Here is a 17,375-nt window from a genome sequence, read left to right as displayed (position 1 = left end):
TGTTTTGCCTTACATCACCCTGCATGTATCCCTCTGCTATGATTGAATAGCCTTAAAAAAAAGTGTTTTAGGCCAAAACTTACTCTCAAAACTGCTGTAAAACAGTTTCTCATACATCAGGTGTTCATACTGATACCCATTTTGTAGATTAACTTTCTGTGAGGGAGCTTTTAGAGGCAGTAAACTCTTCAAGCCACCGCTGTCTACAATTTTGAGATCACAGAGACCCGACATGGCCCGACTAGGCCCGACTGATACTGCAAATTTGAAACCCGAACCCCCTTTAAACTGATTTACTTGAACTAATATGAACTAAAAAACACCCTTACCTGAAGTTCTTGCTGTAGCCAACACTGACTTCACTTGTGAGAGGAAATACTCTGACACTAAGATTTGCTTCTGGCTTGTAGCTGCTGCAGAACATCTGCATTCACAGTAAACGTGTAGCTGGAGAGACGACGTGCCCCTTCCTCCTGCTATTATAGCTCAAAACACTGTCACAAGGTCACCAGGTCACAATGTTTCCACAGGGAAGACGTTTTTAACAGTTCCCTTTTAGTGAACTTTCTTTAGTCCATGGTGAACAGCTGGGAAGACTGGCTTTGTTGTATATGTACTGGAGTAAACTAGAGTGGGAGATGTGCACAAGAGAGAAATATGTGAAATCTCCTTCAAATAAAACAAATCTACTACATATTAAATTGTTCCTTAGTAAAGAAACCCAGGCCTGATGCTGTACATGAAAAATTGGCCCAAACCAGGCCCAAACCCTGAATTATGAGGCATTATTTTTTTATGTTTGATTAGCTTTTGTCTCTTCTTCCTCTGTTGTTTTTACTTTGTATTGTGAAGCACTTTGAGTTGCATTTTTAAAGTATGAAAGGTGCTGTATAAATAAACATTATTATTAATTATAATTATAATTATTATTATTATTAAAATAGTGCCCAAAGAAAACTTACCACTTACATTTTACTATTATTAACATTCTAGATTATCGTTGTAGGAAGACAATCTTGTATCATTTTGGTTGTTTTAATATAATTTGAAAACGACAGTGACCTTTACACTGTGTCAGAATTTAGGGACGAACGTACCAATAGAAATGCTTCGAAAAGACTTGTTGCATTAACTTATGTTGAAAGTTAAGAACCTTTTTTTCCTTCTTCTGTTACTTTTTGGAAATACGATGTTTTGACAGTGAACTCAGAAGACACATGTATGTTCACTGGTCATTTTGGACCAGCTTTGTTGACCCCTGATTCCTTTCTTCTCTACAGTAAAGAAATCAGAGTAACTGTAAAGTTACTCTACAATGAAATTTACATGGTCACTGTAAAGTTTCTCTACAGTGAACTTTACAGAGTCATTGTAACTTTTCTCTACAGTGAATTTTACAGAGCCACTGTAAAGTTTCTCTATAGTAAACTTTGCAGGATCACTGTAAAGATTCTCTACAATGAACTTTACAGAGTTGCTGTAAAGTTTCTCTACAGCGACGTTTCTCTACATCAAACCACTCTGAATGACTTCACTTGCATTGAGTGAATTATGCGGAATTTTGGGTTGAACACTTTACTTGAGCCCTGCTACAAAACAGTGATATAACCATGCCATAAATATGTGGCAGATGTCATATGCTGTCATATGACATATTTTGTTCAGTGATATAACAGTGTCACATTATCATTACCAGTAATTTTCATGACAGACGTCAAAATATTTGTTATGACAGCTAATTAGAGCAGATTTAGTAAAAAAGGTAACACTTTACTGTAGGTTACTGGTTATAAGGCTACGTGACACCTACATAAGCTTGTCATGACAACTGACGTAGCCCTACATAACTGGTTATAAATGCTTATTCCAGTAGGCGTCATCTGTCATAAAGACTACTATAGCTAAGTGGCAAATGTAACCTTTATAGTGGATTACACCTATTGGAATAAGCATTTATAAACATTTATGTAGGGTTAAGTCAGTTGTCATGACAAGCTTATGTAGGTGTCATAAAGCCTTATGAGCAGTACCCTACAGTTAAATATAAACATTATTGAACAGAACAGATCAAATCTGTTGTATGACGTCTGCCTGGCATGGTTGCCTCAATGTTATGCAGCTGAGTTCAAGTTATCATTTCTTCCTTCTCATATGAAGCTACTGTGTGTGATATGAGATGTGGCTGATTTGAAATCCCGCGTACCTGCAGTCATCTGACTACAGCAGTAAAGGAGCCACCAAAACCCCCCAGCCGTTCTCCTTTTAGAGGACATCAGGAGTGATATTGACTGTCAGCCGTTTTTCACATGTGCACAAATATGCAGAACACAAACAAGGCCACAAACAGTCAGGGCAAAACTTTCCATGGAAAGGGTTTCCCCTGAAAACGATGACGTTGTGGATTTATCTCATACACACACACCTAAAAAAAGCAGAAGAAAAACCTGATCCGCGGAAAGCCACGCCAACGTCCACTTTTGATTTCATGCTGTTTACATTTTTACCGTACTACAATAAACTTTTGCATGAAAAACGATTATGTGATAATGTATTGGTTCTCTGTTTATGCTATGCAGCAAAGTGCAAAAGCCAGGTACCACATATTTCTGAAGAGATTTGATATAAGGTAATCCACCTGCATAAGGAAAGAGAAAGTCAAAGGAGAAGGGAGATCCCAAAACTGAAGTTCAAATTGTTTAAGAGATTTAGAGAAAATGAGATTCCTAACAACCACCTGGAAGACCTGGTAGACACCAAACCTGTCCCCATCAGACAAACAGCACTGAAAGCTTTCATCTGTGAGAGAGAGGAGAAAATCAAGCTGCTTCAGATCTGAAAACATCCACAGGTGTTTCTGTCCAAACTTCCACTGTGAGAAGACGACTATGGGTCTGAACGGATGTGTAGCTGTCAAGATGCTCTTACAGAGAAAAGGAGATGGACAAACAAGAAGAACATCTGCAGATTCAACCAAGTAGCTGCTGGTGTTCTCAGAACAATGGCTGAGCCCAGGCCTCAACATCACAGAATGTGTTAGGGATTATTTCATGAGGAGTAGAAAGTGCAAACAACTTCTAAGGCTGAACTTACGAGGTGTGATCAAAATTTGCCGCATATTTCTTTGAAAATCTGAAAGCAAGGCCCAATCTCTTTTCTTATTGTTACCCCTACCCCTTGTTTTCGAGTATCACCTTGGGGTAGTGGTTGAGTTTTTCCCCTATGAAATGGGACCCTCAAATAAAGAAGAGCATTACTTCATTTACAGGCTACTAGCGCTGCTCTGTAGGCGACCCGGCCCGTCTGCAGTGACAGCAGAGCAGGGTAAAGTTCAGCTCCTCACTGCTGGGCTTTAGTTACATTTAGGACATCATATGCTTTCAAAGTGGGGCATATGACAATTATTTATTATCGCCCACCTCTAATTCTTCAGTGATATGAAGATGAAGTCAGCTACTCACCAGCTTCTCATTCAAATTTTCCCGTTCCACCTTAAACGATGCAGCAGTTACATTCTGCCATTTAAAGTATAACAGGAAATTCAGCCTCACCCCTCTGTTTTGCGTGTTCACCTCTAGGGTTAGGGTGTCCTGATTGTTGCTGAGATAGAAGGGGTAGGGTGAAGTGTTTGGGGCTACATGGCCCTTAAAACGGAGGTTTTTCAGAGACTCCGAACAGAGAGTTATGAGAAAAAAAGAAGATGGCAAGATGGCTGAACAAGAGACCAAAGAAACCCACAAATGTGAGAATTTTCTCTGTTAAAAATTACAATAACCACTGTATTATCTTAGTTTAATGTCATTTTGATGTATTATAGTCATTTTCTTCATAACAAGCATAAAAAATCACTAATATTATGCTGATGTCTCGGTAGCTAGCTAGCAAAATTTCCTGTTCCACCTTAAATGGCTCATTAGTTACATTCTGGCACCTCAGGCAGCACAACTGCTTCACCATTTAAGGTAGAACGGGAAAATTTGAACATGAACCTAGCAAACATCTGACTTAATAGCTTATATCACTGAAGAATTAGGGGTGGGTGATAATAAATAATTGCCCCCCTCTTTGAAGGCATATAATGCCCTAAATGTAACTAAAGCCCAGCAGTGAGGAGCTGAACTTTACCCTCCTCTGCTGTCACTGCACACTGGCAGGGTCGCCTACAGAGCAGCGCTAGTAGCTGTTAATGAAGTAATGATCTTTTTATTTGAGGGTCCCATTTCAGAGGGAAGATTTCAACCACTACCCCTTGTAACTCAGTTCCAAGGGGCAAGGAGACACTCAAAAACAAGTGTTGGGGTAAAAATAAGAAATGGGATGGGGCCCTGGTGTCCGACTTATGCAGGGTCATCAGCTCTTTATTGTGTGAGCAGACCTTCATTCACTGCCAGCTTGAGCCATTCGTTCATTAGTGCAGCACTGTACACTATGCTTACATCACACAGTATCAGCTGGTATTGGATGTTGGTATCTGTGCATGTTTATGAGGTCAAGCACGAGTAAACGAGCACAGTGTCGGTATCGACACATCCCTTGCAAGAGGACAAATGACAACAACATGATTGTTATTCATGTATCCACCTGCACTCCCTTCAAACACTGAGACAAAACACTTTATTTTCAGATCTTCCAGCAGAATCAAGGTTAAAGCAGGGGATGTGACCTTTTTTAACCACTCGAAAATAGTGTCCAGGTTGTTTCCTGTATATGAAGCAGAGTGAAAAAGTAGATGCAGCTGTTTGGGTTTTGCTCAGGTGTGGTACAGAGTGGCCTAGAAACTATTCTGTCTTACCAGGGGGATTTAAACCTATTATCAGACACATACACGCACACGGACGCGCACAAAAAGCATTATGCTCTTACATAATACAGATTTCACACATTTAAAGACTTTGCTTAGCAAAGTTAAATAACATTAAGAGATTATAAGACTAGATAAAACTTTTCCCCTAGTGACAAATTCAGCAATATATCTTTGCAATATTGTAACACTATAATAAAACATTACCACATTAATGTTCATTAAAACTAAGATGTTTTCCATTTCAGAGGAAAGAGCAACTATACGTGCATAAAAGACAAAACCTTTAATCTCAAGTGCATTTCTGCCAACATGAGAGTCGTAACTGATTTTTTTGCAAATATGTATGACAAAAGCTTATGTAAATAAACCCTATTTGAAGGTGAATAAAGACATGATATCAGTATTATTACTGAGCTAATACACAAAAATAAAGATGAGAATTTGTCAACTTTTTCTTACTGATAAAATCAGCAATATTAGTGTGTATGTACATCAAAGACAAGACTTTTCACAACATAATCAGAGTAGTGGCTGATTTTCTGGGCATTAAAAGCTTGATAAATAAACATTCTTTGAAGGTGAAAGAGAGGAATAATCTGATAAGTACAGTGATTTGCAATTGGTGCAATGTGAAATTAACTGAACCACAACTTGCAGATGAGGGTACATGAAAATAATGACTCAAATATTCCAACACAGGAGTTTAGGAGTTCTTTAGTGAAGGCAGAGGTTCTTTATAGAGCATCAAAGTTCTATGGAGAACATGTATATGGATAAAACACATTTTGGACTTGAACTTTAGACTAGAGGTACGCTTATACTTAGTTTGCTTTCATTGGTCTGGACCAGGGGTCAGCAACATGGGGTCCCGGAGCCGCATGCGGCTCTTTTACAGCCCTGTTGTGGCTCCACAGCAGAATTAGATGTTTAGGTAAAAATTAAATAATCCTCCTTTATAGTAAAATAAAGCTCTGCTGATCGTTCAACACAGTTTAACAATAAATGGTCTTAAACTCTGGAGTTAATGTAGAACTGCTAATTTACCCTTTAACCCTGTAGACTGGTGTGCAGACAGCTGGTCACCATAGCAATACAGATAACAGTCTCACCTAGCTAGTAGCTAACGAAACGGCAAAGAGAAAGATTTAAGACGAACATCGATAATTTGGAGACAAATGGACTCATTTGCATTTATAATCACTCCAGTTGGTTTCCTGATACGTTTAATCTGCAGCGAGAAACTGTAAAACACTAAAAAGTCGCAAAGCTTAAGTCAGTTTCTCATTTGCCAGCTTCTCGTTTGAAATTTCAGCAGGGACCATTTAAGGTGGCACAGGAAAATTCAAACAAGAAGCTGGAGAATGAGAAGCAACTTCAGCCTCATAAAAAACGTAAATTGAGAGACATTTTAAAAGAAACTGTTCCACTTTAGCAGAAAAGTTTCCTGCTGGAGATGTGGGAAAAGGGGCTATAGCTGAGCTAAAGCTTAAGCAGAGCAAAGTAAGTCTGCGTTTTTGTTTATATTTTTAACCTATACTAGTACATCAGCACACACTGAGACATGTTTACAGCCAAGATGGTAAAATGGACATAAATGTTGTGGCTCTCAAGGTGGTGTGATTTTTGTTGAAAGGACAAAGTGGCTCTTTTTAAAATTTGGCTTGCCGACCTCTGGCCTAGACCAAAACAGAAAATGATGATGTTGCGTTTTTGTTCTGGTTCACTTTGTGTTCACACTGACATATTTCATTTTAAACCAAAAGATATAAACAAATGTTATATAAGTAGAAGTTCACAACTAATTTGGCCGGCTTTATGACGTACAATAACTGCAATAATGTCTGCTGAACTTTCTAAATCGTCCTGTTTTCTGCTCTATCTAGGCTCATTGTGTGATTTATGTCTTGTTTCGTCTGTCTTGTTAGACAGATACGATATTCAAGCAATAAGACACGAGACTCCCTGTGTTAAGTGCTTTTGCACAAAGCAAAGCAGTGTGAAATCCCTATAACACAGCCTCAAGTGGCTTTACTGCTTCTACAAAACAGAGAAACCTTGGCATGTTAATACATAATATAATTTATATGTGCAGTCAAGTGTGTATATTGAGTAGGCTATAATGACTTTAAACGTGCCTCAGCTTCATTTTAAAACCATAACTATGCCTTCTATAATTACCGATTCAGAGCTTATGAAGAGATGATGAAAAACATAAAACGTGTGAAAACAGCATCAGAAACCACGTATCAAACCACAAATCAAAGAAGTCTTTGGTCTGTATTGCATTCATACATCAAACGAAAGTTCAGAAGCAAACCTAGATTGACCTGCTCAGAGGGTCTCGGTCCACTTAGTTGGTGCACCAGATTTCGGATGGTAGTGTTCTCACTCGTTCTAATGGACCACACTAACAGAGCGACTGTGACAGGGTTTATTTTATGCTGGGTGAGACACAAATTCAGTCTGATTCGGATGCGATTTTGTCACAAATTTCCAGTGTTGGGCCGGAATATGAGTGTCAGGAATGATGAACAGGTCTTGTAGTGTGGCAAAATCGAAGAAAAGAAATGTGACATCTAGGACGTCCCATGACACTCAGACGAAAATGTTTTGCATTTTTCGGCCTAGTTTTTGATCTCGTACGACACGTTCCTTGGTGTTAACCATTAGGATGACTGATTGCTGACTGGTGTGCATATGTAAACGCAGTGAAGAGAAAGAGAGACGCTGCTGTTGCAGCTCTCAGGTGGAAGAACGGAATAGAGGAAAAGTTCGTTGAGCTGTGGCAACAATACCCTTCCCTTTCTGACGCTTCCTCGAGGAAGCAGAGTTCAAAAAGATAAATGTTGGTGAGAGATAGCATTTATAGCATCTCTTTACATACAGCGAACCTGGTAGCTGCATTTATGTAATGTTCTTGATATGTTATCTGTAGCATTTACCACTACAGAAGAGGACACAACTTCTGCTCAAGTTGTTGTGCTTTATCAACAGGCTGAAGTTGACCCCAGCCACACTGTACACAAAGAGAACTTTTACTAACAGTTTGCTCTCCTACATCTCTTCTCTGTTCACCCCCCGGTTCTCCCTCTCCAAAACATAAACACACAGCCACGCCTCACAAGAAGAGTCTCTGTAGAAAAACCAAGTAAGTGCACACTGTAGAACAGGGTTGTCCAAAGTCTGGCCCCAGGGCCAAATGCGGCCCATGGACAGATTTTAATTGGCCCCCGACTTCTGTTTAACGGTGTATTATAAGTGAGCCCGCCAGCCAGTACGTTGCAGTTCTTGCTTTCACCTGATGGCGGCAGCTGACCAGACCCACAGCTTTATTTAGTGAGCGACATTTAGTCAAGACTACAGACATAAAGCTCAAACTAAACACTGAAAACTGACCATTTTGGCGAGACGGAAAACTTCTTATCAGAGCAAATTCAGTAGTTCAGTAAATATTAACCCTTTAAAGTGGAACAAAAACGCGGCTACACTGTGTTTATTTCATATGTGAAGAACATTAACTAACAAAACCAAACATGTATAGATTTTTGTTTAGTTTGTCTCACAAATTATATCTTTCAAGTAAACACTTGAATAGGAATATGATTAATACATTAGACATGTTGTATTGTTACTCTTAAACAATTTAATTATTTTTTATAAGAGCTTATTGATCCAAACTGCTCTGAATGAACAATCCAACAATAACAGAGGCCTCGTGCATCTTTTACACAGTGATTGGAAACACGGTAGCTCACAGAAAGCTCTGATTCTGTTCATGATATGAGCAGCACTGCTGTGTCTGATCCACTCAGACCAGCACAACACACACTAACACACCACCACCATGTCAGTGTTACTGCAGTGCTGACAATGATTCACTACTGAAATAGTACCTGCTCTGTGAGGGTCCATGGGGGTCCTGACCACTGAAGAACAGGGTAAAAGGGGGCTAACAAAGTATGCAGAGAAACAGATGGACTACAGTCTGTAACTGTAGAACCACAAAGTGCACCTATATAGTAAGTGGAGCGTAGAAACAAGGAGGTGGTCATAATGTTATGCCTGATTGGTGTATGTGTCAACCCAGAGCCTGTGCTGTTGCAGTTTTGCTAGTAAACGGCCGTATAAGACTGTGAAATGGGAAACAGCTTCCCTCATACACTCTGATCAATAACTCTGTCATGCTCAGATGTATTTCTCATTTTCATTTGTTTTGTAGACTTAATGATCTAAACAGTGCCTGATGATCAGACTGCGGGTGGGGTTTGAAGTTCGCTTGTTGCGCCCATGCTGAACCCAGACTAAACAAACCACCTCACATCAATAACGAGCCAGCAGAGAAACCAGGACATCACTCCAGCAGAGTTTACACAGGGTTGGGCTTTAATATTCAGATCATAGTTGTTTGGTCTGATTGGAGACAAAAAACCGTCAAGCTGCCACACCTCGACTTTCACTTACTTAAAATTGCAGTCGCAAATACACATTTACTCCTCGATCTCACCTTACGGGTAATCAGTAAAATCTATTTATCGGATCAGTTCATCACAGACCGCAGCCTGACTCTTCTCTCTCTCTCTCTCTCTGTCTCTCTCTCTCTTTCTCTCTCTCTCTCTGTCTCTCTATCTCTCTCTCTCGCTCTCTCGCTCTCTCTCTCTCTGACTGCCTTTATCTTTGTCTCTAACTGTGTAAGAGGCTGTGTTGCTGTTTGACTGTCAAAATACTGTTAAAATGCATTTCTGATTGTCTGTGAAGTCATCAGTATGATTACCAGAGCAATATGTAATATGTTGATAGTGATTATTAATTAGGTCATAAAGACCTTAAAATCATTAATGAGCAGTTAAAACACATAAATAAAATGGGCAACACTGACCTGTTTGCTTGATGGTTAAGCCACATTCATTTATACTGAAACCTCAGATTTTTATGTTTACTGATCTTATTCTCCATCACATTTATTAATGCGTTATAACTGCTTATTAATGGTATTTAAAGTGTTTATGACCTAACTAATAACCGTTAACAAACTAATATTAAACCAGGCATAAATGCTTTCTAAGGGTAATCTTATTCTAAAGTTGTACTGAAGGATGCAGTCAAACTTTGGGCCCACCGGTGGGCCCTGGCCATTTAAGGTGTTGGCAGGACCGGCCAGTGGGCCCAAAGTTTTATAATACATGTCTTATCTTACCTTAGTATGTAATAAACCTGGGATTTTAAGCAGTTGAATCAGGCGGGGGTGGAAAGAGCACTGAAAAGCCCTACTTAAGTGAAGTACTGTTACTCTCATGATACATTTCTTGACCCCAAGTAAGACTTTTAATAAAGGAAATTACTCATGTAAGAGTAAATGGCCTATTATTGGCCTATTTATCGGAAAACTACTTGAGTAACGGAGTTACTTTTTTGTATTTCCACCTTCACAGTCTGAGCAGAAACACAATAAATAATGTGTAAAAACAAAAACTAAACCAAACCTCTTATGTGATAAAGGCTATGAATGTAATGTTTACTGTCTGTAGAGGTTGACATCTATTAATGTAAGCTAATGTTCAGGGGGCTAGTGGACAGCAGGACCGCCACTAAAAATACATTAGTAATACAGTAATCTACCTGTTATTTTCACTCTTAAGTCACAGGCTTATTACATACTAAGGCTTATTATTCAGTAACTACAGGGACTTCAGTGCAAACTGTCTGAGCTATATTCATTATAGGAGTGTGTAATAAAACTTTGGGCCGCCGGTAGGCCCTGACCAGTTAAGGGGTAAATAAAGTAATCTTTTTTTTTTCCTGTTTTAATTTATTTTTTAATTTAGACTTAATTAAACAGTAACAAACTCTGCACAGCCTTTGAGGGATTCTGAATGAATTCTAAACTTCATTGGAAGCAGATAAACTAGGAAGCCTGACATAATCATCTAAGCATGCGTCTAGTTTAATGCAAGCCTTGTTTCTTACACAGTACACAGAAAGACGTGTAAATGTTACATACTGGGATCTCAGCACTCAAACTCTTCTTCTCATATAGGAGGTTTTTGCTTTCGTTTTGTTTTTACAGATTATTATTGTGAAGGTGAAACAAAGTTACTCGAGAAGTTTTCCAACAAACTACTCAGGCTTTTTGCTCTTACTTGAGTTACTTGATTTCCTTTATCAAAAGTTTTACTTGTGCTCAAGAAATGTATCACTAGAGTAACAGTACTTTTACTTAAGTAGGGATTTTCAGTACCCTGCCTGATTTCACCCCTTAAAAAAATCCCTAAAAATCCCAGGCGTGTTACATACTAAGGCTTATTGGGACTTATTAGGGACTTCCGTGCAAACTGGTTGAGCTATTCTTCGCTAAGCTATCTCCTATTTTAAGGTCAGTCTAGATTAAACTTGGACATTTCAAGCATGTAAAAACACTCCATGTTTTAATTGAAGCTTTAAACATACATTAATGTATGTTTTACCTTATAAGAGTTTAGTGAAGAGTCCTACCATACAGCTGTTTCCTATATTCCTATATCTTCTTCCATGATGCAGTGACGGAGGATAACAAGCAGGTGACCACTACTCTGTGGTGTATATATATATATATCAGGCATAACAGTATGACCACCTCCTTGTTTCTACGCTCATTGTCCATTTTATCAGCTCCACTTACTATATAGGTGCACTTTGTGGTTCTACAGTTACAGACTGTAGTCCATCTGTTTCTCTGCATACTTTGTTAGCCCCCTTTTACCCTGTTCTTCAGTGGTCAGGACCCCCATGGACCCTCCCAGAGCAGGTACTATTTGGGTGGTGGATCATTCTCAGCACTGCGGTAACACTGTGTGTTAATGTGTGTTGCGCTGATCTGAGTGGATCAGACACAGCAGTGCGGCTGGAGTTTTTAAACACCTCAGTGTCGCTGCTGGACTGAGAATAGTCCACCAACCAAAAATATCCAGCCAGCAGCGTCCTGTGACCACTGATGAAGGACTAGAGGATGACCAACACAAACTGTGCAGCAGCAGATGAGCTATCGTCTCTGACTTTACATCTACAAGGTGGTCTGACAAGGTAGGTGTGTCTAATAGAGTGGACAGTGAGTGGACACAGTGTTTAAAAACTCCAGCAGCACTGCTGTGTCTGATCCACTTGCAGCAGCACAACACACACTAACACACCACCACCACGTCAGTGTTACTGCAGTGCTGAGAATGATCCACCACCCAAATAGTACCTGCTCTGTGAGGGTCCATGGGGGTCCTGATATAGTATATATATATATATATATATAAATATATATAGTATTGGGTGCTCACCTGATAGTATCTGGTGTGCGCCAGATTTGGTATGAATGGTCCTCAATAAAATGGAAGATAGACAAAGTCCTTCCACTGCAGGCTTATTGGTCATTTTTTAATATTAAGACTTCTTCAGTTACTGTTACAGAGTTGTATGCAAAAAAAATTGGCCTCCCTTGATCAATTTTTTGTTGACTTTCTAAGGAAAATAAGTACACATCCTCTACAGAGAACATTTCTGCACACTTTAATGCACAATTCCCATTTATTTGCTGAATATAACATAATGGAAACATAAATGTGGTCTGTGCAAAAGTTATGGCAAGTTTTTTGAAACTGTGCCCTAAAATGAGCAGAAAAAAATGCCATATATCAAGTTTGTTTCCTTATTTTCATCTAGAAAAAACCAACAAGTGTAGTCATAAAAGTGAGGAATTGAACTGTGGGCCGACACACAGGGTTTTAAGGGGTTAAAAGGGGGCTCATTACAGCTCTGACCAGAACTTGTTCTTCTTTCCTCTGACCTGAGGTCCACTCCCCTTGCTTCTGAACACTAGATTCAACCATTATAGGAGAAACAGGGTCTCAGATCCGAATAAAGGTGCAAGGCCAATTAGAGGACGGTGTGTGGAGGGATCTAACACATGGAGGAAAGCTCCTGGTGTTCCTGATCAGAGCTGATAACAGTGACAGTCCTGCTTGTCTTCTTCCTCGCTGTCTTTTCTTCGTTCTTCGGGCTGTTTGGTGAAAAATCAGAGTTGCACCACTTACACCAGATGTAGTAGATCAGCCAAGACTGAATGTTCGGTGTGTAAAGTTTACTTCTCTAGTTTTGCACAGGAACTGTGAGGCTAACTAACAAGGAATGGAAGGTTACAGAGTACCGATACTAACTCTATCTACCCTAGCTCACCTATAAGTCCTGACACTTATACAGTTCTGTTACGTCAGCTAACAGACACCTGCACTGATTAGCATCATGTTTGGGTGATGGGAGGAGAAGGGGGGGCCATCCTACCCACCCAGACAGCGAGGCCAATTGTGTTCTCTTGGATTCCCGGCCATGGACAGCTGTAGCATCACCGGAGATCGAATCCACAGTCTCCTGATGACAGGGCCAAAGTTAAATATATATACATAAAAAAATAATAAAACACTTTCAGCTAGTCTAGAAGACATTTCCTTGTTTTTGTTAATTTGCTGTATGTATATCATATTTACTATTATATAGTTAGTAATAAGAACCATGTTTAACAACTAAAGTAAACGTAAAATATCTTTATTGTGCAGAACAGTTAGAAACAGAGCTAAACAGTATGTAGATAAACCTGTGGTGTTTACACAGCAGCACACAGCAGCTTCTCTGGCTCAAAAACGGAGGTGGATGTTGTTTCACATCCAAATTTCTCAAGTCATTTGTCTCATATGTGTGTCTTGTTCATTCGCACTGCATCTCTGCGTGTCAGTACAGTAAATATCACCATTCATGCTGTCAGTATCAGAGACTTTCAGAGTTTTTTCTGGCTTGGTTGAAGCAACGGACTATGAGACCCCGCTGCTGAGTGATGCAGCTGACCAATGGAGGCGTACTGCAGGCGAGCTAGTGGACGCACAAGTCAAGCTAGTGGGCTGCTATGCTAATGGCTAAATCAAGGCTAAGGCTAAATGCTATCAGTCCGGCAGTTCCATCTGCTCTCTAAATAGCATTAACGTGTTTTTAGGTTCCGTCTACTGAGATATTGCTCCATGGTATCGGTCATATATACCAGTTTCCCCATCACCGATACTGATACTGCGTTTAAGTGCCAGTATCGGCGCAGATACAGATACAGTATTGGTATCAGTGCAACTCTAATGCTAACCACATGCATCATCACATATTTGCCTTTGATTGAGTCTAGTTATTAGCTTATGCTTATGTGTTTCTAACACTATATAACAAACTTATATATTTTAAATAGTATGTTACTGAGCCTAAAGCAGCAGCAGCCAACATAGAGCCTGAATTTTGTCCATACTTTGGTCCATTTTTCAAAGAAGCAAACTTCAGACACCAAATATGTCTTGACCGATCAACTGCTTTTGGTGTAAGCGGCAAATTGTGCAAATTTGATTTTGCAGTGAGCCGCTGCTTCAGTCCTCTCTCTTACTGTCCTTTCCACAAAAGACTCTCTTTGTTTATAAGACCCTTCTAATGAAGTGCCAGTTGGCCATCATGTCCAGCGGTTTCTCGCTCTCGACTGTTCAGTGCCAGGTCCCAGTGGATCATTCTGTTCATAGGACTGGCAGGCCAGGCTGACGAAAGTCCAGTATGGCTCAGTGGCTGAGCTACTGGACAAGGAGCATCCTCCCGGAGGACCATCGCCATTCAGAGTTTAGCCATTCAGGTGTTAAAGGAACAGCAAAAATCTTTTGATATCATCATGTTTTGCTTCCTTAGCATATACTGCACTGCAGTGTGGAAAAAGAGAGAGAGAGAGAGGGATGGGGAGGAAGAAAAAGAGATAAAGATGGAAATGGGAGAGAGAAAGCGAGAAGGAGAAAAATAGAGAGGGGAGAGAGAGAAACTGAGAAAAAGGGAGAGAGAGATTAGAGAGAGGGTGAGACAGCGAGGGAGAGAAAGGGGAGAAAAAGAAAGAATGAGAAGAGAAAAGAAAAACAAGGGAGGAGAGGAGAGAGAGAGAGAGAGAGAGAGAGAGAGAGAGCAGGACATAAAGAGAGAAAGCAGGAAAGAAAGAAGGAGGATAAAGAGAAAGCAGAAAAAAGAGAAGGAGGAAAGGGACAGAAAAAGAGAGATAGGGAGAGATGAAGAGAGAGAGCAGGAGAGAAAGAGAGGGAAGGAGAAAAGGAAGAAAGACAAAGACAGAAGGAAGGGGAGAGAGAAATAGATGGAGGGAGATGAAGACAGTGAGAGACGTAAAAAGACAGAGAGAGAGAGAGAGAGAAGGAAGAGAAGGAGAGAGAGAGAGCGAGAGAAAAAGAAAAAAGAAAGATGAAGAGAGAGAAAAAGCAAGACAGAGGTGAAGAGATGAAGAGAGAGAGAGATGGAGACAGACAAAGAGAAGAAAGAGAGCGAGAGAAATAGAGAAAGACAGATAAGAAAGAGACAGAAGGAGAGAAAAGAGAGCAATAAAGACAGAGGTAAAGCGAGAGAGGAGGGAGACAAGGAAAGAGATAGAGGGAGCAAGAGAGAGGGCAAAGTGGGGAAAAGGAGAGAGGAAGAGCTGCGGAGAGATGAAGAGAGAGACGGTGAGAGAAGGAAGAGGGAGAGAAATAGAGTCAGACAAGAGAGAAAGAGAGAGAAAAGAGCGCAGGACAGACAGAGGGAGAGGTAAAGAGAGAAAGGAGGGAGAAAAGAGAGGGGGGAGAAGGAGGGAGAGAGAGAGAGAGAGAGAGCGCCTCTCCAGTCACAGAATAAGAACTAGGCCATTCTGTACTTCAGTGTTACTCTGGCGAGCGGCTACTTGCTAATGTTCCAAATTATGTAAACCAATAAGTGTGATTGAGGCTGCGGAACGTTCCAGCACTAACACTGGGATTATTTGTTATGGTGTTTGTCTCCATAACAGCTCATAAAGCTATTGGCATCAAATAATAATATGACAGATATTACAGTCAGCAGGGTCAGTGCTGCCAGTGTTTGCGCTGGGCGCCGTTCCTGTGAGTGGACGAGAGTGCGTATGCGTGTTCAGACAAAACCCCGAACCCGTCCAACACAAGTGTACTCAGCTGCAAGCAATTTGATCTGTGATCAGATGTGCACGCATAATCTAGCACTGTTTCATTCACTGACTCGCAGCATGTGCGCGTATCCAGTCAGAAACATCTGTACTCTAACCCCCGCTGAGTCTACGAGGCGGTCTGCCAATAAAGTCCATTAAGACATAACTCCCGTTAATGACAAATTACTGCGGCTATCTCTGCTGGAATCTGGTCAAGGACATGCAGGACTACAAATACATGGGATAAAAAACTACATCAACCACAGGGCAGCTGAGCAGGACAACTTAAAGAAAAAGTCCAGTCAGAAAAAAGAAAAGAACAACCTCTAATTAATGTTATGCCTATAACAGCACAGCTGGCCACGAGCTGCCATTTATTGAATGTGTTCATATGCACTTAATAATCTGATAACTGCAGAAAATCAGATTTAGTCAGTAATCTGATCAACACGTTTACATGCACTTGAGTAATCAGATAATGGGGAAAATCAGATTTCTGCTTTGCAACCAGCCAATAAACTCACAGAAGACGTGACGTCAATGTAATGTAAAAATGCCGCAGCTTTTTGTTTAAACATCACGCCACTTTACCTGAAAATATCAACATACATCATCTAGAAGATGAAGAATATTTAATTCCTTCATTTTTTCAGGCAGATAGTCGGTTTCAGCGTCACTCCAAAAGTGTTTTGCTGCATCTCGCAGCAGCACTGCTCGCTTATTCCTGGTACTGCCATCTGTTTTCACACATGCTCAGACTGAGGAATCCGAAAGAAATCAGAGTAAGTGTTCACATGCACTGAGAATCTGATTACTGAGCTAAAATCCATCTCTGTTTATCGGATTTTCTTGATCAGATTTCTAAAACTTACTCCGATCTAAGAAATCGTAGTGTGCTGTTTCCATGACGGTTTGGATAATCAGATAACTGCATGATGATTTGATTATTGAGTGTAGGTAAACGCACTCATTGTTAGAAACATGACATAACAATATATATATATATATATATATATATATATATACATATATATATATATAAATATATATTTTACAGGGGAAGGAAAAAACTTTTTCTTTATAATGGACGATAATGGAGAATTTAGGTATTCCAACTAATTTTGGAACATTTCTGGTCTAATCATCATGAAATTCTAAAACATTGTAGAGTAGCAACGGCATCGAGTTAGACACAGGGGACACCATGATTCTGCTGCAGGTAGTGCTCCTTTATTGAAACACCAGCAGAAATACACATGGCCTTCCCTGGGTCTTGCTCTATGCCAACACCACAGTGGTGTCAGAAGTGGGATAGCATCACCCAGCAGTCTGGGGTGGAACAGCCCTTCAAAGAACTTCAAGGCAAATGGCAAGAGAGCCAGAGCCTGGTGAAAGACGTGGGGACAGCACTGTGAGGCTTCATGGGGAAGACAGCATGGCTAGACTCGACAGCAGAGCTGGACCAGGCCTGTAGAAGGACACTATAATACATATATATTTTATTGGAGTCGTTCTATTCTTCTTTCAGTAAATGATCACCCACTGTTCCTTGCAGAATGTTTCTAGCTC

Source organism: Colossoma macropomum, unplaced genomic scaffold (assembly GCF_904425465.1).
Source record: "Colossoma macropomum unplaced genomic scaffold, Colossoma_macropomum, whole genome shotgun sequence".
Taxonomy (NCBI): domain Eukaryota; kingdom Metazoa; phylum Chordata; class Actinopteri; order Characiformes; family Serrasalmidae; genus Colossoma; species Colossoma macropomum.
This window is presented reverse-complemented; position numbering follows the sequence as displayed.